Source organism: Salvelinus namaycush, chromosome 40 (assembly GCF_016432855.1).
Source record: "Salvelinus namaycush isolate Seneca chromosome 40, SaNama_1.0, whole genome shotgun sequence".
NCBI lineage: Eukaryota > Metazoa > Chordata > Actinopteri > Salmoniformes > Salmonidae > Salvelinus > Salvelinus namaycush.
The window spans coordinates 17,690,985-17,713,666 of NC_052346.1; the positions used below are offsets into that span (position 1 = coordinate 17,690,985).

General features: G+C 41.2%; 1 protein-coding gene across 1 annotated transcript in view; it reads right to left on the reverse strand.

Annotated features, from left to right (window-relative positions):
- The window catches only part of gulp1b (GULP PTB domain containing engulfment adaptor 1b), a 32,014-nt gene extending 15,699 nt beyond the window's left edge, over window positions 1-16,315 (reverse strand). The window contains exons 1-2 of the mRNA XM_038980129.1: window positions 16,221-16,315; window positions 4,099-4,187 (exon numbers count right to left, since the gene is read on the reverse strand). The gene's annotated coding sequence lies outside the window, so the exon portion shown is untranslated. The remainder of the gene's footprint in view (window positions 1-4,098; window positions 4,188-16,220) is intronic.
- Window positions 16,316-22,682: the final 6,367 nt, after the last annotated feature.

Here is a 22,682-nt window from a genome sequence, read left to right on the forward strand (position 1 = left end):
ACAATATCCCTTTGTTAACACAATTGCAAAAATAAACATGTTGCCTTGAGTAACACTAGTGAACAGTCTGCTTGTGAATGTAGCATATTCCATATCGCCAGACCAGTTCATTTCAGTTCAAACGATTAGGTCAGAGGTTTCTATCATTGTTCATGATTTCACTTCCCTATATGACAAGTGCATGAGATGTCAACTAGTGAGGTTTGGTGGTGACTCAGCTGAACGGTCTCTAACACCATGGACGTTACCATCAAAGTTACCAAAGGTATAACCAAGGCCACTATCATGTTCAGTATAACTTGTAAGTGGAAAATCCCTATATCAGCCATAAACTCTTTTGTAACTGGAATGTCTTCCTATATTCCTCACCAACTACAGCTTCGTAGCCTGATGGAGCTAGAAGGCTAGAAGGCTGACATGCTGCAAGTAGCTTGAGTTCTCAACGTACTGCCACGTTCCTCACCTCTTTACTAAGATCTTAGGACGGAGACTTCTGAGAGCTGTGGGTGCAGGTACAAATGTAGGATCTTTATTTGAGCCAATTTGCTACAGCTGGAAAATAATGCCGCAGCAACATGAAATGTGAATTATAATTAATGCACAATTTTCTAGGGGTTGATACATTTTGTGTAAGGGAAAGATCATGTCTGAAATGTCCAAGTGGAAATGACAAACTCCAGAATAGTCTTTTAACCTCAAATACACTACAAGTTGAAAATATCCTACAATGCAGGAAAGTTGTCCTGCAACAGGGTGATCAAATGAACATCCTACATCTGTATGCAGTGGAGACTTTCATAGTTCATATGGTTTCTCCTCCATCTTCTTAGACAGAGAAAAGTCTTTCCTCCCTGAAACTAAAACTGTCGCCAACCTCTGAAATGACCTCAATCTTTTATTTAAATTACACTTAAAAAAATGTCATGGCACAGATAGACGGGTTTAACTACGTCTAATATATGTGTTATATTAGCTTTGTATAAGCAGCTTTGTTTTGGTCTTGTTGGGACATAATCTAACAGGGTCTGAGATGAAGAATTAAGGGCAACACAGTCGGACTCAGAATCACAACATGGACTTAAGCTCCGCAGGCTAGAATCAATGCATGGTCTAACAGACACAAAGGAGACAAAATATTGATTTTGAAAAAGAATCGTGATGGCTAAAGAACATACTTTGTCATAGGGTCAAGGGTCAGTTATTGTAATTTCATTCAATGGGTGACATCGTCACAGTTCATTGTTCTTGGTGAGACTACACCTCATGTAAAAAATGAATACACTGGCTGTAGCCAAAACATGTCATATTGTAGATATTCTTGTCATGAAAAACATGTACAGAAGTTTCAAAAATACACTTATTGCAGATTGAGTGTATTGTACACTGTAAGCAATTCAGTTAAGGGCCACGGGAAGAAATTAATGCATCATCATTACACGCATACAAAGAGGCAACCTCAGAAATCATTGTCATCAATTCAATAACATGTCAGTCATACACTGACAATCCAACACCATATAAACCCATAAAGGATCCATTAAAATGGACTTCCATCATGCACTTCCATTGACAAGTGTCTCAAAGTAATATTATACATCCTCTCAAAGCCTTAGAGAGTGAACGACTTTCAATTTACATGCTGGTTTTATCAAGAAATAATACTTTAATGTGGCACATGGACTATAATGGAAGTGTAATTAGATTTCCATGGATGCATGGTAACACCAGATACTTCTAAATTGAAAATACTACAGACAGGAAGCCATTTTAAAAAGTTACGAGGGGGGAAAAAAGGATGGGGGGGAAAAAAAGTGTGACTTCTTCCTTCAGGAACCAATCTTATTAAAAGTGTCTTCCATTATATGGATCAGATCTCCACGCTGCACAGGGAATTTACATTTGGGGGAACGTGTTTTGGTGGGAGCTGAGTTAGGTCTGTCCTCACTCAGAATAAAACAGGGCCAGGATGATTGAGGCCATCACTGCTTATGGCTGTCACATAGCAACCATTACAGTTAAAAAGAATTGGCCGTACACGGCACCGATGACTGCTAGAAATGTCAAAAGACAATCCTACAAACTCAGGAAGTGTAAAACGTGCTATGACATGCATAGTTAGAAAACCCATTAACAGAATCAATTGACATAAATGAAGAGAATTCAAAGACATCGGTTGGTTCTCTCAAATACTTTTCACCTATTTGTTAGTCATGAAGAAAATGTTCTCACATAGGCAAGTATCCTAAATTCCACTGGGGTCAAATGTATATTTAGTCTCCCATTGACATCAATGCATGACTAAGTGAAAATTCAGCTTAAGTGGAAGTTAAGATTTAGCTTCTACTGTCTACTCAAATGATGATCCAGACACTTCCTGGAAACTAATGTGTGACCTAGGAAGACAACAACAGTGTGTGTCCATCAGGAACCCATTCCAACTAATGAAGGCTATTAGATTCATAGCTACTCCCAGAGAGGAGGTACTCAGATCCCCCTTAAAGGGGCAAACTGCAATTGAAACAATAACAAAGCAGTTACCCCACCACTGTTTCGGTAAAAATGCTGAGGGATAAGGCTGGAAACTGCAGACTGCCCCTTTTAACTAACCTATTTTACTGTGTTCATTTATTAGCCAGATTAGAATATCATTCATACTAATGACTGCGTGTCAAACGGCATCCTATTCCTTATATAGTGCACTACTATTGACCAGAGCCCTATGGGACACAATCTTACTTTAGTCATGCGGAAATTACAAATCCGATTGGCAGTTTCAAGTGCCGGGTGCGAAGCGGCGAGGAAGGCGTTTCAAACACTATGGCCTGTTTTCTTTTCTCTTCTCCTTTCTGATAGGTTATGTGGCAATGGTTGTCATGGGTTGGAGGGGGAAGTGTAGTTCTTTGTTTTGGGGTGGCCTGTGCCTTTATGCTATGTGAAGTTGAGCAATGTGAAGTTGATTTGAGGCCATGACTGATGTCTGCCGCTCTCAAAGTTCCTGAGCTAGTCGTTCCGTTGCTTTTTTTAGAGAAGTGTGTGTGTGTGTGTGTGTGTGTGTGTGTGAGACGACAAGACAAAGCACTCTAGTATAATGAGGCAGGTCTATAAATCTCACTGAGTGATTCCCGGTGAACCGTTTAAGGCTTAAACCCTTTTTAATAATTTCACTCTAATCTTCATGGCTGTTTTTGCATGATAAGGACTTTTGCCCACGGAATGCCAGACCGAGACATTCATAATGTGACCATATTTTCCTGTCAAGCATTGATTTCCTAGGGGAGGTGGTTCTCTCAGAGGCTGAGAAAATACAAGCCCTCGAGGGCAAGGACAGACTAAACTAAGTTTAAAACTGTGGTCCTGCTTTTTACTTCCAGTAGATAAGAAAAAGAGAGAAAGAAAGAAAGAAAGAGAAGGAGAGAAGGAGAGAAAAAAAGAAAGAGAACTTTGCAAGTTCAGTGAGAAACATTTGTCAAAGCCGAAGATGGCACTGTTAAGAATGAGTACTTATTTTTCTAACCAAGGGAGAACATATCCCAGCTATACCATTACTATAAGACATACTCAGCTCCTTGACCTTGCTATTAATGTAGCACATACTGTACCGGATTGCAATTAAATAAAGACCTGTATGTCGAATCTGAAATTTTAGCCTGTTTGCTGAAGCAGGAAAAAAATTCCTGCAGCAAGAGGAAATGTGAATAATTACGTGGATTATAATTAATGGACATTTTTGTAGGGGTTGATACATTTAAAGTCTGAAATTTAAAAGTGGAAATTACAAACTTTAGAAGCCTTTTTAAACCTCAAATAAACTGCTAGTTTTAAATGTCATGCATTGGAGCAAAGTTCTCCTTGAAAAGGGTGATCAAATTACGATCCTACATCTGTAGCACATACTGCGCTGTGACCAATCAGGGAACATGACAGGACTAAAAAATTCTCACTAACTGACACACTCAACAGAGCTCCATTTGGAACAACAATATTGTGTTACCTGTCCTTTACACATGCAAGACATGTTCATGTAGAAGAACAGGAGTGGTCCTGTACCTTTATGAAATGTTCAGGGAACATGTTGTGACGAGAGGAAGAGGAATGTACCTTCTTGATTTGGATTTGTGTGTCTGGAACCCACTAGTAGTGTCCGTCACTCATCTATCCTCCCCTCTGACTCATCAGGTCCCTCTCTCCTGTTGAGAGAAAAACAGAGGAAGTATTGATCATCATCCCCATCATGATTACAAAGGATCTTCTCATGGTAACCATACATTATTATAATATGACATCTCTTTATAGCATAAAATATTGGAAGATTATGACTACAAATTGGAAGAACATTTTTATATTGGACATGCTAGGATCTAATCATTTGCATCTATATTGCTCCACGGATTGAAACATGAAGCATAATAGGTTATGCAATATTGGTATATACAGTAGTGTATCATAGTATACTATGGAGTATAAAGCCCCCTGACAGCCATTGTCATGTTGTTTCTATAACCAATACTAATGGAGTAATAGTATTTTCTCCATTTTTCTCTCAGGGCAAATAACAACCATGAAATCCCAGCTGAGATTTGGCTCCTGGAACATTTTCCTTCCATTAGAATATAATGTGCATCACCACAGCAACCTGACAGCCCACAATACAACAATAAATGGCTTAACTCTTTCCCCTTATAGATAGATATTCAACCAATGAACATACAGAACTTGAAACTGGAGGGAGAAAGAGAGAAAATTAGGGAAATATGAGAGAGCGGGGGAGAGAGAGGAGAGAGAGAGAGCGAGAGACAGAGGGTCGGGGGAGAGGACGAGGTTGAGGGAAGCAGCTATAGGGACATATAATATGGCGCGTCTCCCATTTCAAAGAAAACTCTCAGAAACATTTAACTGTGCTTATCCATACAGTATAAATGATACGTTCACAATGTCCCTTAGGAGACGTCTCAGTAATGTGAAAACAGGGCTGGTGTTCATATCAGCTTCTGACAGGAGACTTGACAGTTATTTGCATGACAAGCTTAAAAGACGAAAACAGGGAGTAGGCTTCTCCTGACATACCCATCATTTAGCTTGTGTGTGATGGAAGATACATTAGACATTTCTCATAGCTGTATACATTCTAATACTCTTAATGGAGTGTATGGTTTTTAAGGCAGTGAGAAATGATTTGTGTGTCCATTCGATCAATCAGGCAGCAATGCAAGTTAACAGGGTTGCACTGTGGAGAGAGAAATGACTGGCTCCATCTTCGCTTCTTCTTTATGTGTATTCTGGAGCACATTCTACATGGGAGGAATCTGATCCAGAAACCTGTTGTCCTGGAGCACATTCTACATGGGAGGAATCTGATCCAGAAACCTGTTGTCCTGGAGCGCATTCTACATGGGAGGAATCTGATCCAGAAACCTGTTGTCCTGGAGCACATTCTACATGGGAGGAATCAGATCCAGAAACCTGTTGTCCTGGAGCGCATTCTACATGGGAGGAATCTGATCCAGAAACCTGTTGTCCTGGAGCGCATTCTACATGGGAGGAATCTGATCCAGAAACCTGTTGTCCTGGAGCACATTCTACATGGGAGGAATCTGATCCAGAAACCTGTTGTCCTGGAGCACATTCTACATGGGAGGAATCTGATCCAGAAACCTGTTGTTCTGGTTAAGCAATATGTCTCTGTTGATGTTGTTTAAAAGTATGAATCACTCAGTCGAATGAATATGATTTAATAGAACAGCAGTGTGTGTAAGTGTGTCTGCGTAAGTGTGTCTGCGTAAGTGTGTCTGCGTGTATGGGTTGGATGTGTAGTGAGAGTGGAAATAGTCTATAAGGTGCAGGTCTGTGCAGGCAGGCAGCTAGTGTTATCTGTTCAGCAGTCTGATGGCCTGGTGGTAGAAGCTGTCGTATCGGAGCCTGTTGGTTCATCCACTCTACCCTCACACTCCAACATGGACCAGAACACTCCAGGCCCTGTGAATACCTGTATTGGTTTACCTGTGCTGCATCTCTGAAAACAACAGCTCAGCACAGAGGACATTGGAGATCTAATTTTTCCAATTGAGACATCCCCTATCCCTGTTAAGACTCTGATCTGCAGTCCTCTGTCTGGAGTAGATAAGTCTGTGCCATCCCCCAAAGCCCTCGCTGTGGCCAGTACCATGTAACCTACCCAGCCAGGCCCGCTCCTTGTACCCAGTCAACCCCCTCAGGGGACCCCTGGAAACAAACCCAGCCAGGCCCTCTCACTGTAGCCAGTCAACCCCCTCAGGGGACCCCTGGAAACACACCCAGCCAGGCCCTCTCCCTGTACCCAGTCAACCCCCTCAGGGGACCCCTGGAAACACACCCAGCCAGGCCCTCTCCCTGTACCCAGTCAACCCCCTCAGGGGACCCCTGGAAACACACCCAGCCAGGCCCTCTCCCTGTACCCAGTCAACCCCCTCAGGGGACCCCTGGAAACACACCCAGCCAGGCCCTCTCCCTGTACCCAGTCAACCCCCTCAGGGGACCCCTGGAAACACACCCAGCCAGGCCCTCTCCTTGTACCCAGTCAACCCCCTCAGGGGACCCCTGGAAATACACCCAGCCAGACCCTCTCTTTGCACCTTCTAATACACAAGTCTCTAATTTAAAATGACAAAACTGTCTACTTCTTGACAGATTAATGGTTCTGGACAAAAAAATCCCTTTTAATAAATGTAATTGGATGGTGCAAGTCAGAGAAAATCTTTAGGTACACTTCTGTATGAAAAATAGTTTTTTGCCTGAGCCATTCTAGACATAACTGATCGATTACCCATGTCACCTGATGACAGTCAAGATAAGTTGAAGCAGAGACTTTAAGGGAACAAATACCGCTTTAAAATACCTAACATTGAACCAGCAGGCAGAGTATTTACAGACTGACAGGAAAAGAGACTAGTTGTTTATTTTACAGAGTGGGTGAGGAATATGGGTTTACCCCCTGGTACAGTCTTAACTTCATGTCCACACCCCAGCTCAACCCTAAACCTAGCTTCATGTCCACACCCCAGCTCAACCCTAAACCTAGCTTCATGTCCACACCCCAGCTCATCCCTAAACCTAGCGATAACCCTAAACCTCAACTTTCCTCAATTATCCCTTTCTCTTACAGTGATGATTCATAAGCCACCTTAAACATTGACAAGTAAGCTATTCAAAACAGGATTTATGATCATGTCTAGAGTGTTGGAAAGAGTGTCTGGTTTTGTAGAGATTGACCTATATATCCACTGTTAAGCACTGTTAATAACACTAATATAAAACCCTCTCTAAGCAGTCGGGGGGGGGGGGGGGGGGGGGGGCGACACCAAACAATGAAAATAATCTTTCTCGCCTTTGTTTACAAATGTAGGTCAATTATCTTGATGGATGGGGTTCGGCCAGGTATACTGGAATATAAAGTATTTGTATTGTATGTAGACTATTTAGGGGGATTCTATTACAGGTGTATTATGCAAACTAATATTTCCTCATTAATATTCAATTCGGATATAAGCATTGAGACCAATCAATATGCCAGACGTATCATACCTGTCTTGTCTAGATGAACAATAAAAAGGACTCTACAGTAAGGTAGCACTGTGAGGGGGAAACTAGGGCTATATATAGCTCTGTATTTCCCCACACAATAGATGTATATTTTCCTTATAAGTGAACTGTAAGAAACTGTAGCTTCACCAGGTAATTTATCTCTGTGCCTACATAACACAGCGTTGGTTGCTTCCTTGGTCTTCTCCAGCCACAATACATTTCCATAACACATTTACCACAGAGATGACAGCTTTATTACGCTATCATATCTCGGCAATGCAGTACCTTCCCGCTCCAGCCGAATATCCATCACGCATAAACTCACCACTCTGGTCAGAGAGAGGACAGGGAAATACAAAACAATTCAAAAGTAGGAGCGAGAGAGAATCCCTTATTGGCCTGTACGTATGCCACAAGGACTCATGTTTCAGTTATACTGTAGTGTATAACTGCAGTAGGAACACGACAGAAACCCATTGAGTGGGAAGGAGGACTAACATTGAGCTCCTAATGGATGCCAAGGCTCCAACCATAGCCCTATTCCAGCCCCTACTATCTAGCTCCTGCAAACACCAAGCTCAACTAAGCCTGTTACCACGACAATCACACAGCAGATTCCATACACAAGGCTTCCACTGGCCTGAACAGTCACACATTCCAAATCCAACAATGCCTTAGAACCCTGCGGATTCCACGCTGGAATACATTGACAGACTGACGGACAACAGCCAACGAGATCAAAGGAGAGGGGCTCTGTTTGAGCAGTGTTCTGTGTTCTCTGTTGGACATACTGTACCTCATGTAGTCGACATGCACTGAAAACACACACACTATTTCCATCAACCCATCTGAATATAGGTTTGATGGTAAAGTTAGTAGTGGGACAGTGGATGTCATGTTCATTTAGTGAAAAACAGCAGCAAATAGTTAGTCATCACTTCTTGTAGGCTATGTGTTCACGTTTTTCTGCCAATCGATGTGATTTTGTTTCACGCAATCTGTCTGTACATGTGGTTAATTCTCTGGCTGGGCAAATAAGTGGAGGTGGTATAGCTATCTGTATGTTCATTTATCACTGATCAGAAACATTTAGCATGCAATAATGTAGCCTGAATCAAGCGTAGGCCTATTATTTTGCTCGATAGCGTAAAGGCAACTCCAAAAGCCTGCAGAGGTTGTGAAATATGAACCTGAGATTCACATACTTTTGAAAATATAGATTGCTATTATTTACTAATCGGATCACAAAAGAATGGGCTTGCCTCGGGCTCTGTTTCGAAATATCCCTTTTTTATATGACAGCGGTTACACACGTTGCTGTGACGGAAGTTGTGGGGGAAAAATATTAGTATTTTATTCTGTTATATTTCATTATATTCTTACTATAAAATATATGCGTGTTGACTGTGATCCGGTCGGTGTGTCTTGTCTATTTAATGAACAAAATAATAACTATTGATTTCTTTCATTTGGATGTAACAAACTCAAAATATGCCATTCTACTGTTATGAAAATAAATGTTATTAGTCTTATGTTTCTTAGGACCTGCCTAAACTAAATCCATCATGAATTTGTTTTCATGGTGTATACAGTATTCAATGGATTTATTAAAATAGATGCCCGCCCACCCACATCTGCACACCACTACCACCACCAGTACCACACCAGAGGTATAAAAAGGTATACACGCAGGCAAGAATGTGGTGATTTTACAGACAAAATACCATAAATCCTATGTGAAAGCAGTATATGAGACTACTAAATCATTGTGAAACATTACCAAGCCACAGATATCCATTAACTGGATCAAAGCACACAGACAGACCATGATAAGATGGATTTTATACCCTGCTGTAGACAGGCATATGGGATTTTGGTGAAAATCAGACCCAAGTCCCATTTCTGTCAGCCCCCAGAAATCCCTTCCTGTTTCTCCAACGAGAAAGGAAATTGAGCAACACGCACACCGCCCAGTCTAAGCATTGTAATTGCTGAGATACTGATCTGGTGTATCACGTAATGTCCTATTTTATTAACAGATCTAATCATTCATTAATACAAATACAGCACTGTGAAGTCATTTGATCTATTTTAGACCTGTCCATACCTCAACATTACCCTGGTCTGTGTCCACACACTGCCAAGCTATGGCTATTGAAGTACACCCTCAGTGTTTTTCTGTGAAGCAGTGGTCCCCACCCAGTGTTGCAAACAGAGGTCTGGGTGAGGTGGGTGCTGGGAGATACACTATATACTCAAAAGTATGTGGACACCCCTTCAAATGAGTGGATTTGGCTATTTCAGATTATTGTGAAGTGGAAACGTCTCGGAGTAACAACGGCTCAGACGCAAAGTGGTAGGCCACAGAAGCTCACAGAACAGGACCGGCGAGTGCTGAAGCGCTTAGTGTGTAAAAATTGTCTGTCCTCAGTTGCAACACTCACTACCGAGTTCTAAACTGCCTCTGGAAGCAACGTCAGCACACAAACTGTTCGTCGGGAGCTTCATGAAATGGGTTTCCATGGCGGAGCAGCCGCACACAAGCCTAAGATCACCATGCACAATGCCAAGCATCAGCTGGAGTGGTGTAACGCTCGCCGCCATTGGACTATGGAGCAGTGGAAATGTGTTCTCTGGAGTGATGAATCACGCTTCATCATCTGGCAGTTCTGGGTTTGGACAAATCTGGGTTTGGCCGATGCCAGAAGAACACTACCTGCCCCAATGCATAGTGCCAACTGTAAAGTTTGGTGGAGGAGGAAGAACAATGGTCTGGGGCTGTTTTTCATGGTTCGGGCTAGGCTCCTTAGTTCCAGTGAAGGGAAATCTTAACGCTACAACATACAATGACATTCCAGATGATTCTGTGCTTTGTTCCAACAGTTTGGTGAAGGCCCTTTCCTGTTTCAGCATGACAATGCCCCCGTGCACAAAGTGAGGTCCATTCAGAAATGGTTTGTCGAGATCGGTGTGGAAGAATTTCACTGGCCTGTACAGAGCCCTGACCTCTACTTAATTGGAACGCCGACTGCGAGCCAGGCCTAATTGCCCAACACCAGTGTCCGACCTCACTAATGCTGTTGTGGCTAAATGGAAGCAATTCCCCGCAGCAATGTTCCAACATCAAGTGGAAAACCGTCCCATAAGAGTGGCGGCTGTTATAGCAGCAAAGGGGGGAACCATCTCCATATTAATGCCCACGATTTTAGAATGAGATGTTCGACGAGCAGGTGTCCACATACTTCTGGTCATGTAGCGTCATAAGGGGAATGTGACCCTAAAGTCATAAGACTGAGAACACTCCTGGCCCATCTCATTCTTCAGTGAGAAGAACACATTGAACTGACCCTAGATCAGTTTTCTCTACCCAGATCCCAACCTTAAGCCCTCCTCGCTCCTCAGGCAGAGGGCAATCCAATCAGAGCACTCTGGTCTAAGGTCAGCTTTTTCCCAATCATTAAAGTTCAACATTCCTAGGTCATCATATGTGCTTCAAAGAGAAGTTGCACTCTAATGAATGGGTCTTGGATCAGAGCCCCCTCTGCCAAGATCCTACATTAAACCACTGGGGGCTAAACTTAAATATAGCCTGTACCTGGAGAACTACTGCAACACTGGATGAAACACATTGTACTTCAGACTCCCAAGTACTATGTCTGGCCCCTTAGAGTTCCATTTTACAACACTAGTACATCATATTCACATGACTCAGCTCAAGGGTGAACTTATTTTGTTCCTCTTCCCTGAGTGTCCTAGAGAAGTGATCCATAGTGCTCTGCCATCCATCTTGCTGGCCATATCTCCATTTGAAGTACCTCATTACTTTTCTTCAGCATTTGATGCAGGGGTAGAGTGTGTATCAAAGAAAGAGTAGGTATTCATCATGATACGGTAGAAACTAGAGCAATATTAGTCTGGTTAGGATCATCTTGATACGGTAGAAACTAGAGTAATATTAGTCTGGTTAGGATCATCTTGATACGGTAGAAACTAGAGCAATATTAGTCTGGTTAGGATAATCTTGATACGGTAGAAGCTAGAAGAAAAACAGTCTGGTTAGAATGATATGAGTCAAAGGAGGGCAGGATTTGGGGTTTCAGGCTTTTCCACTCAAACAATATGGCTGACCTGTTTAGAAGAAAAGCCAATTGGATTACAGCAAAGTGGAACCACAGACTCAATACGCTCACTAACAAAACAATTACAACTGTTCTTCACAACAATATAAAACAAGACTGAAGTAGCCAGTTTAATGTTCTAACATAGATTTATCTCTCTTTTACCGTTTCCATTTCATTTGTTTTCTCTGCTTACTTTGGGACACGGTATTTTTAGCCAACTCTACGCAAATAAATGGTTATTTAAATCATTAATCTGTGTGTGTCATAGGAAGGACACCTGCCAAACCAAAGCAATGAGGTGATTCATGTGCTTCGGTCTCAGGAGAGAATTATGACTGAGCAGTGTACAGGGACTCACTATACCATGAGGATGAATTAGATCATTACACTGGTGACTGGAAACAACCCATATTAAAGACCTAATTTCTCCTTCATTTGGTTGTTTTAATGTGAAGTGTGTTGCAATTTAAAATGCACTTCAAATAAAGATTTGATTCGACTCATTCTCTTGATTTGATTGATTAAGGATAGAGTAGTAGAACAATAGTATTGTGCTCATACCTCATTGACAACTATGGTCGAGACTGAGAGAAAGCAACATTAGTCACCATTATAAACTGGGTGGTTCGAGCCCTGAATGCTGATTGGCTGACAGTTTTTACTGCTCTAATTACATTGGTAATCAGTTTATAATAGCAATAAGGCACCTCGGGGGTTTATGGTATATGGCCAATTTACCACGGCTAAGGGCTGTATCCAGGCACTCCGCGTTGCATCATGAAAAGAGCAGCCCTTGGTCATGGTATATTATCCATATACCACATCCTCTCGTGCATTATTGCTTAATTACTGCATGTTAGTTCCTCCGATATTAAACACCGATATATAGCTCATCTTTTATGATCAATACAATGTTTATGTATCAAAAGTATGCGTAAGAAAACACAGACAGGCTGAACACACTATACACACGCTACATACACAGTTCCTCATTATGTATTGCATAAATGTTACACTTCTGACTTCTGGAGCACAGCAGTCTATATACTGTCTCCCAGACAGTGAAATATGTGCATGACAGGGAAGTTAGCCCACTGTGGAATTAAAATCTAATTCAAAGCACTCACTGGGAAACCCAACATAGTCACATAAGCTAATTGGAAAACGACATCCAGTTCCATTCATGCATGGATGGTGAACAAGTCTAAACAGTCCTTGTATTTCCCTAAAGGAGGGTCAATGTGGAGCCACAGTGTTCTGGGGAGTCATTCAATCAAATCGCTGCAGAGTTTGTCTTTATTTACGGAATTAGTTTTAAAGGCAATGAACTTTGAGCCTGGAGGAACTTTTTTGTGTACTTTAAAAAAAGTTTATTAGATTTGTTTTGAACTTTGATTTCATTTGATTCCTTTAACTTTAAGTAACTGTTTAAACTGACCATTTTCAAAAAAAAACTTGCAGCAGTCTCCATAATGAATGAGTGAAGGCAGTTGAGGCGTTTTTAATGAGATGCTGCCGCCATTAAAACAAGTCAATTTCAAATGAGAAATGTCCCATTTTGAGCTCCTCGTTTTTTTAATCAATAAAGCTTTCCAATCAAGTGGAAAATGGAGATGAATAAATGTATATAATTTATATGCAGAAGCATAATTCTCTCCAGACTCTAGAAAGAGAGCCAATCACATAGAAATAGAATCTATAGATCCTATTTCTATGGCCAGTCACAAATCGTTCTATATGAGCATAGAACTAAATATTAGAACTTGAGTATGGAGTCTGAATTAACAGCGCTGTGTGATGTCAATCTTTTTTTTACTTCAAAATGTTCAAACAAATCCCTCAGAGATATAGGTACTGCTGACTAACACGAGCCACATCTTTCCAATCAGGAAAAAACTGATTCAAGCACACAGAAATAGGCCTTCTAGGCCTTCATGACCAAACAGTCTCAATACAAACTGATCTGATTCCATTTTCTCTGGGCTGAGTGACAAAATACGTTTCAGTGAGAAAGTCATTTAATACGGGTGCTCATATTGGCTGCCGGCCAGACACCATCACTCTTTTACTATCATTCATTTCAGGACGAGTCTCTCACCAGTCCATATGACCAATTAATTAGCCTAAGCATCTTCATTATAGAGCATTGATCGCCAAACTGTACCCACGGCCGGTAATTAATATCAGTTTATGAAATAACACTTAATCAAGCTCAGCAAATTAAACCGCTATCCTTCTAATGAGAATGCCAAAACTACAGTATAGTAAAACCCTCAACAGCCTGCAAGTCCAGACAATATAATGGAGCTATGTGGTGTATTGCACCGTCAAAAACAGCATTTACTGTTCTATGAAGTCCACCTTAATATGGAAGAAATGAATGCTGTTACATAAAAGTATAGAACCATAACTAGCCAGTAGGTATTACTATGGATTCTAGTTGCAACTTCTTCACAGGGTGTTAAAGCTTCCTCCTGCTTTGAGAATCAATGTGTTCTGACAGCTGAGTAGGGTGCTGCTGTCAGACAGACAGAATTGTGTGATGCTTCTTCTCCTAGAGAGCAGCAGGTAGATCCAGCAGCATCAGAAACCCCACAGGAAGTAGGAAGGGGCCTCAGGAAAAAGGTCACTACAACTACAACGATGCCTGTAAATGTCTGTTTGTAGAGGGGAGGTGGATTGACGTCTCCGTGGTCAGGACAGACCACGAAGCAAACGAGTGGTTTCATTTGACAGTGAGGCGCTAACCAAGCAGCATGGGATTGCCCTGGCCACCGCTTCAGGTTCACTTGAGCCTTAGAGTACTGCTAATGATTATAAAGAGAGGAGAAACAGGGATCCAGCAGCAGGTGCCATCCTCAGCACAAGACAAAGCAGAGCACTGATTCCATGTGACAGTGAGGTACTAACAGTAGCAGCATACAATATCTGTAAATAAATGTAGTGTTCGACTCCAGTGCTTGTCTGAGTTCTGCTGGTATCAATAACTCCTTGTAGCCTAATTGTCTGATCAATTGGCCATAGAGCCAGCCCACTCAACTAAGTTTATTCTGAGCCCGTCGCTGATTAAAAAGGTCAAAACTAGACTTAGCCACTGTAACGGATGTGAAATGGCTATCTAGTTAGCGGTGTTGCGCGCTAATAGCCTTTCAATCGGTGACGTCACTTGCTCTGAGACCTTGAAGTAGTGGTTCCCCTTGCCCTGCAAGGGCCGCGGCTTTTGTGGAGCGATGGGTAACGATGCTTCGTGGGTGTCAGTTGTGTATGTGTGCAGAGGGTCCCTGGTTCGCGCCTGGGGCGAGGGGACAGACTAAAGTTATACTGTTACACCACCATGCCTCTACATCTGCATTACTTGCTGTTTAGGGTTTTAGGCTGGGTTTCTGTATAAGCACTGCTGATGTAAAAAGGGCTTTATAAATACATTTGATTGATTGATTGATAAACAAGTGTGGTCCATGTGGACTCTAGCAAAGCAGTCCTGGCATCAACAAAGTGAAATTCGGCAGCTTCTGAGAGGGGAGCATTTAATGTGGTTGGGTTTGAAATGGGAGAAGCAGCACTCTGTCTATTAGTGTGTATAGAGTGCAGGACTGTTACAGATATCAGCTATCACAGCATGGTGCTGCAAAGCTCCATGTCTAAAGCAGTGGAACTCTTCATTATCATTTCCTCTTTCTGCATTTTTCCTGCTGGCTGTTTTAACTTCTGCTATAACGCCTTGTCCTTGGGGTTACAGAGAACATTCTCATTGGGTGAATACAGTTAAAGGAACATCTTCTAATTCAAGTTCTTGCCTCAAGCAGAACTTTTATAATCACGGGCCAGCTCTGCTTCAGTCAAACAATGGGGAAGAGAGACATACTTCAAATACAACGTTTTGCTCTATTAAAATGTCGTGCAATACAATAACCCACAGTGACCTAGAATGGCCAGTGTGCTGCACATTACAAACCTTGCTAAAAGGAAGATGCTCCCTTAGAAATACATTAAGGTCTGTAAAAAACAACCTGTATTCAACATAGCCTATAGCTATTAAAACATGACATAGTAGTTTACATTAATTGCTGCCCGTTCTACAAATTAACCCCCCTTTCCACTACAACGTTGTTTCTTTTAACTCTGTCTGTTAACTAATTTGTAAATACTGAGTTTTAAAAATAAAAAATAAAATAATAAGGACGTGTGTAGCTCTTCTAAAAATGTGTGTCAAATCAGTCATGAAAAATCGCTTTAACGACACCTGCCATAGTTGGACAAAGGAAAACAAAAACGCAATGTAGCCTATTCCAGCAGAATCCATTCAGCAATAAATCCCGGCATAACAAAAACAGTGAGTATATTAACGCAGCGCTGTCAAAAACAGCAGACATTGTGTTCAGTCTAATCGAACCAACAATTCAATGAAACAAAATTGCCATCGCCTATAACTAACGATGTTAACTCATAGGAAAACCTAAAAGTCTGCACAAAAAGTAGCATATGCATTCCCCCTTTTCCAAATAGGCTACAGAGAAAAAGAAAGAGAAAACATTAACCCACCGAATGAAGTGAAAGATTCCTTATTTTGTACGGTCTCCTTGTCGCCCAGCGCTCTCTCGTTCATGCACGGCTCTGTTCTGTCTCTCTTCACAAACCCGGGCAGCGCGCACCGCTTCTTGAAAAGTTTAGTGACGTCAACCCAAGTATTTAAAAAGCCGCTATTCCGCTGCAATTTAACAGTCTGCCATTTAAACTGACCACGTACATAACATTATATCATGAAAAAATCGTGTGGGATTAAAACTGAAACTGATCATATCCTTTGATATTAGAAGATGATCTATTGTAGTCAAATATCTCTTTCTCTGGCAAAAAATAACTTTTGTGATCTCAAAAACATGGGAAGACTTCTAGCCTTTCGAAATAACTTGAGACAGAATAGTAGATTACAGCATTGCACAGCCCCAGCAGAGAAACAGTTGATATTATTGTTTATCATGGGCAGTGGCGACCCGTCATTCAGGGCAGGTGCAGCCCCATCTGTTTTATGCCCCACCTCTTTAGCTAAAACAATATTTATATATTTTTTTGTTGTCGCCTGTTTTACATGTTATTTTGGCATTAATACTAGTCACATATCAGTTTACAAACAATGTAATTTTTTTTATAATAATCGAGTTAATAAAGCCGCATACAAACATGGTCTCTTTTTTGCTTTCTTGAGTAAAGCAGCTCCAAAATGCAGGTGTTTCAGTCTAGCTCAGTGCTTTCTGTGGTGGTGGGAGGGGCAGCCAGCAGAACATACAGAGCATAGGGGTTGGTAATGTTCTCTAGCTGCGCCGTGATTGGATCAGTGTTCTGTCACTCATGGGGACACCACGTCACCGAAAAATCTACAGGGTGAGCTCTAAAACTTCAAGCCCGTTTGGTGATGCCATAGATTTATATTAGAAATGCCCATCCAAGAAGGCTCAAGGTCACAAATAAAATGACGTCAAATCATGTTATATCTACCGTAGCTTTGATTTTAATTATCAAATAGCAAGCTAGACAATCAGTCATCATCAGGAATCAAGCAACTGGCAAATCCTTTTCAATCATTGTCATATGAAGAGAAATGATAGATAAAACATATCGGTGCTCATTGGTCATTGGACATAAACATTACACAACACTAGCCTGCTATTCAGTGGAAAGGGTGTGTGGTTCAAGTCTGGGTTTAAGGGTCTCTTTTCCAAGCTTAAAATGATTGACATTCACATGCAACACCATGGTCCAGAAAAGGTTGAATACATTGGCCATGACTTCTGCCGCTTTCAAAATAACTGGAACTGGGCAATCTCAGACTTCAGTGAGTTCAAGACAACTGGAAACATGGAAAATGACGAGCTCCGACTGGGAAAATACGTTTTGAACGTTCATCCAACTCGGAATTCCAAGTCGGGAACTCGGGCTCTTTCTAGAGCTCCGACCTCAAGATCACTGACGTCATGATTCAACCTTGTTTTTTTCAGAGTTCCCAGTTGTCTCGAAAGCACCATAAATCCAGAGATGACATAAATCCAGTTTGATTTGCCCACAGGAAGGACCACCACGCCACTTTGCTGTTCAAGTGAGCATAGCAGAACAAACATTTATTGTATGCTGCTGCATAAATTATGTAATTTGTCAGGGAGATATGTATACTGTAATGAAGAAAGTAATACTAAGTGTATGTTGTGTAGTAAGCTGTTAGTAGCCCATGTGCCTCACTCTAATAATTTGTTCCTTTCCCCCTCATAATTCAGCCTACTGTTCTGACTTGGTGGTAGCCTGTTTTAGAGAATTGTCCTCATCGAATATTGTACGAGCTTTCAATGTCTGCTTATATGCCTTTTTATTTATCCTACGGTTCTGACTTGGTGTACAGGGAGAATACTGTAAGAACGGCCCATGTTCTGAATTCCTTCGCTGTACATTTCAAAAGTGCTAAACAGATATTCACTACGTCCATCCTAGCTAGCTCATTTATGTCTTAATCTAAATTACGGATTGCCTCTTATCCGCTCATCGTTCCCTTATGCCATAGTTTGTATATCTCAATTGTCAGTAGAAACCACATTTGTTTAAGCAAGTCAGCCATATCCGCTATGTTTTTTTAAAGGCAATAAATGAGGCTGAATGAACTGTTTCACTGCCAGACACGGTTCCGCTGATAGCCAGGTGTAGCGGTGGTAAGGTGTTGGGACTGCTGTTGGGACAGCTTCATGTAGGTCCTAATAGTTTGTGGGCACCGTTTGTCACTATTATTGTGCAATTAATTGTTTAGTGTTGTGTTGTGTAGTGGCTTTGCTGGCATGCATCCCCCCACCAAAAAATGTGTTTTGCACCACCAAGATTGACATGCTAACATTGCCACTGATGATGGAGAGTGCATATTAGCATAATAGGATATTACAAATATGCATAAGCATAGTGCTTAAGTTTTTCCTTCGCTGTAGTTAGACTAGCCTATATCAATGAATGTCTGAACTATTTTGGGAATAGGAGTGTAACTATCTAAATATACACACTTTTCAAAGTAGTCACATTCTAACTGAAAACTGGGACAGAAGAGAGAGGAGGGGTGATGACAGGTGAGGTGACGTGGTGGAATTGAAAAGCTCCTCTATGTTTTCATGTTGTCTGTTTCCCTCTAGTGATTCACTTAATCATAACAGAGTACCTCAGCTTGAGAGAGCATTGTGCTATAACTCCCCTTGGGAAAGATCATGTATCAGGCTGCTTGCTGAGAAAGTCCACTGTCACGGTCATAGGCTGGTTTATTTTGAACATCTTGGGATTTATATTTTACCTCGGCCAATCATTCCACTCAGTAGAGAGAGAGGTTTTGAATACTGTGCCTCTTTGAGAACATGAATCTGTTCTGCTTCAATGTGGCTAAAACAACTGAACATCTTTGAATGTAATTCACTGAAAAAGACATGCATTGTCCTATCCTATCGTCCTATGTCTGACTATGTCTGGAAACTGCCCATAGCAGATCAAACCCAGAACCAGCTCATGTAGTTGTACGGAAACAACTGATGACAGCAATTTTCATGGCAATTTTGCCTGTCTGAAAGAGCTCCCCATTCAGATCGATGGCTGATTGTGTGACAATGCATCATCATTAGAATCTCCATCAGACAAAGAATAGGAAATGTGCTGCACAAAGAACACATCACCAAACAAGGAACAGATGGACCTTACATTGACCCGCATAGCATAACGCAACATGGCACGAACTGAAGTGAAAGTGGTGCTTGTATTATTACATACAATGGTGTATTCTGTAACGCCTTGAGCAATATTTCAAAAAGGATATAATTATGCTAACACTACAATAAAGTGGATTGAAATGAACTGCATCATTGGTGTTGAGCAAAACCTGCAACAGAAAGTTGAGGAGTGTCGAGGTAAGTAAGATAAATTAATTATATTTTAATGGAACATAGATATAGGACTTTGAAAGTGTAACGTCTGTCGTTAAATGAAGACCAAGGTGCAGCGTGGTAGGCGTACATTTTCTTTCATATTAAATGTTCCACCAAAAACAATAAACAACTCAACGAACGTTGACAGCTGCCTCTGATTGGGAACCATACTCGGCCAACAAAGAAATATAAACATAGATTTCCCACCCTAGTCACACCCTGACCTACCAAATAGAGAATTTAAAGGATCTCTAAGGTCAGGGCGTGACAGAAAGGTTAAAATCACAGGAGGTTGGTGGCACCTTAATTGGGGAGGTTACCATGTGGTTTGATTCCATTCCATTCGCTCTGTTATTATGTGCCATCCTCCCCTCAGCAGCCCCCACTGGTTAAAATGTTGAAAAGAGGTCAGGAGTTGGCTGGAGTACCTGTTGGAATTGTATTAAGGAAGAAATCAAATGTATGCATAGTCAATATTCACTACTTCATCATAAAAGCTGATTTATTGTCAATGCCTTTCAAAGTACACTTAAATCATATTAGAGCTAAGAATTTTTATGGCATGACCTATAGAGCATGGAAAATGCAGCAATGAGAGGACAATTTAACTAATGCACACAGATATATGATTCAGTATGTACCAGAATTCTTATGACTGCGTGCAAAACCAATCAGTGTCCAACTGTTCTGATACACATTACCAGTCAAACGTTTGAACACACCTACTTATTTCATGGTTTTTCTTTAATTTTACTATTTTTTACAGAAATAATAGTGTAGAATAATAGTGAAGACATCAAAAAAAGGAAATAACCCATGTGGAATCATTTAGTAACCCAAAAAAGTGTTAAACAAATACACATATATTTTATATTTGAGATTCTTCAAAGTAGCTACCCTTTGCCTTGATGACAGCTTTGCACACTCTTAGGATTCTCTCAACCAGATTAATGAGGTAGTCACCTGGAATGCATTTCAATTAACATGTGTGCCTTGTAAAAATAAAATTGGGGAATTTCTGTCCTTCTTAATGTGTTTGAGCCAATCAGTTGTGTTGTGACAGGTAGGGTTGGCAAACAGAAAATAGCCCTATTTGGTAAAAGACCAATTCCATATTATGGCAAGAACAGCTGAAATAAACAAAGAGAAACGACAGTCCATCATTACTTTAAGACATGAGGGTCAGTCAATCTGGAAAATGTCAAGAACTTTTAAAGTTTCTTCAAGTGCAGTCACAAAATCCATCAAGTGCTATGATGAAACTGGATCTCATGAGGACCGCCAAAGGAAAGGTAGACACAGAGTTACCTCTGCTGCAAAGGATAAGTTCATTAGAATTACAGTACCAGCCTCGGAAATCCGCAATTAACTGCACCTCTGATTGCAGCCCAAATAAATGCTTCACAGAGTTCAAGTAACAGACACATCTCAACATCAATTGTTCAAAGGAGACTGCGTGAATCAGGCCTTCATGGTTGAATTGCTGCAAAGAAACCAATACTAAAGGACACAATAAGAAGAAGAGACTTGCTTGGGCCAAGAAACACGAGCAATGGATATTAGACCGGTGGAAATCTGTCCTTTGGTCTGATGAGTCCAAATGTGAGATTTTTGGTTCCAATCGCCGTGTTTTTGTGAGACGCAGAGTAGTTGAACGGATGATCTCCACATGTGGTGGTTCCCACCGTGAAGCATGGAGGAGGTGTGGGGGTGTGGTGGTTCCCACCGTGAAGCATGGAGGAGGTGTGATGGTGTGGGGGTGCTTTGCTGGTGACACTGTCAGTGATTTATTTAGAATTCAAGGCACACTCAACCAGCAAGGCTACCACAGCACTCTGCAGCGATACACCATCCCATCTGGTTTGCGCTTAGTGGGACTATCATTTGATTTTCAACAGGACAATGACCCAAAACACACCTCCAGGCTGTGTAAGGGCTATTTGACCAAGAAGGAGAGTGATGGAATGCTGCATCAGATAACCTGGTCTCCACAATCACCCAATTGTGGAGCATTCCAGGTGACTGCCTTATGAAGCTGGATGAGAGAATGCCAAGAGTGTGCAAAGCTGTCATCAAAGCAAAGGGTGGGTACTTTGAAGAATCTCAAATCTAAAATATATATCCATTTGTTTAACACTTTTTTGGTTACTACATGACTCCATATGTGTTATTTCATAGTTTAGATGTCTTCACTATTATTCTACAATGTAGACAATAATAAAACATAAAGACTAACCCTTGAATGAGTAGGTGTGTCCAAACTTTTAACTGGTACTGTATATAACTCATATCCGCTACTATGGAACAATTTGATTTGTCACATGCTTTGTAAACAAGAGGTGGAGGTAGACTAACAGTGAGATGCTTATTTACGGTCCCTTCCCAACAATGCAGAGAGAAAACAAGAGAAATAATAGAAAAATAATAACACAAAGAATAAATACACAATAAGTAAACGATAACTTGGCTATACACATGGGGTGCCAGTACTGAGTCGATGTGCAGGGGTACGAGGTAATTGAGGTGGATATGTACATATAGGAAGGTATAGAGGTTACCAGGCAACAGAGTAGATAATGAACAGTAACAGCAGCGTATGTGATGAGTCACAGTAGTTCACTGTGAAAAAAAGATTCTGTGTTCTTGATCCTCAATTAAATGAAACAATTGGAAGGGTTGAACATCCTTATTGAGCAGTGTCTTTCTCTATAGGTTCCTATACATTCCTGTAACACTTCAATGAAATAGGCCTCTGGGGACATCAAAGTGCTCCTCACAATCAATATGGTGATCACGGAACACTTTAATCACCTGTCTACGCTGAGATTGGCCGTTCTGTGTTCTCATACCACGCTGATTAGGGTTTCTAATTGGCCAAACCAAACTCATTATGCGTATTGTGCTAAATCAGTGTTGCATGGTCCCATCCAGATGCAAAGTCGAGAAATACGGAGAAGACATACACGCACACGTACAGACACACACACACACACACACACACACACACACACACACACACACACACACACACACACACACACACACACACACACACACACACACACAC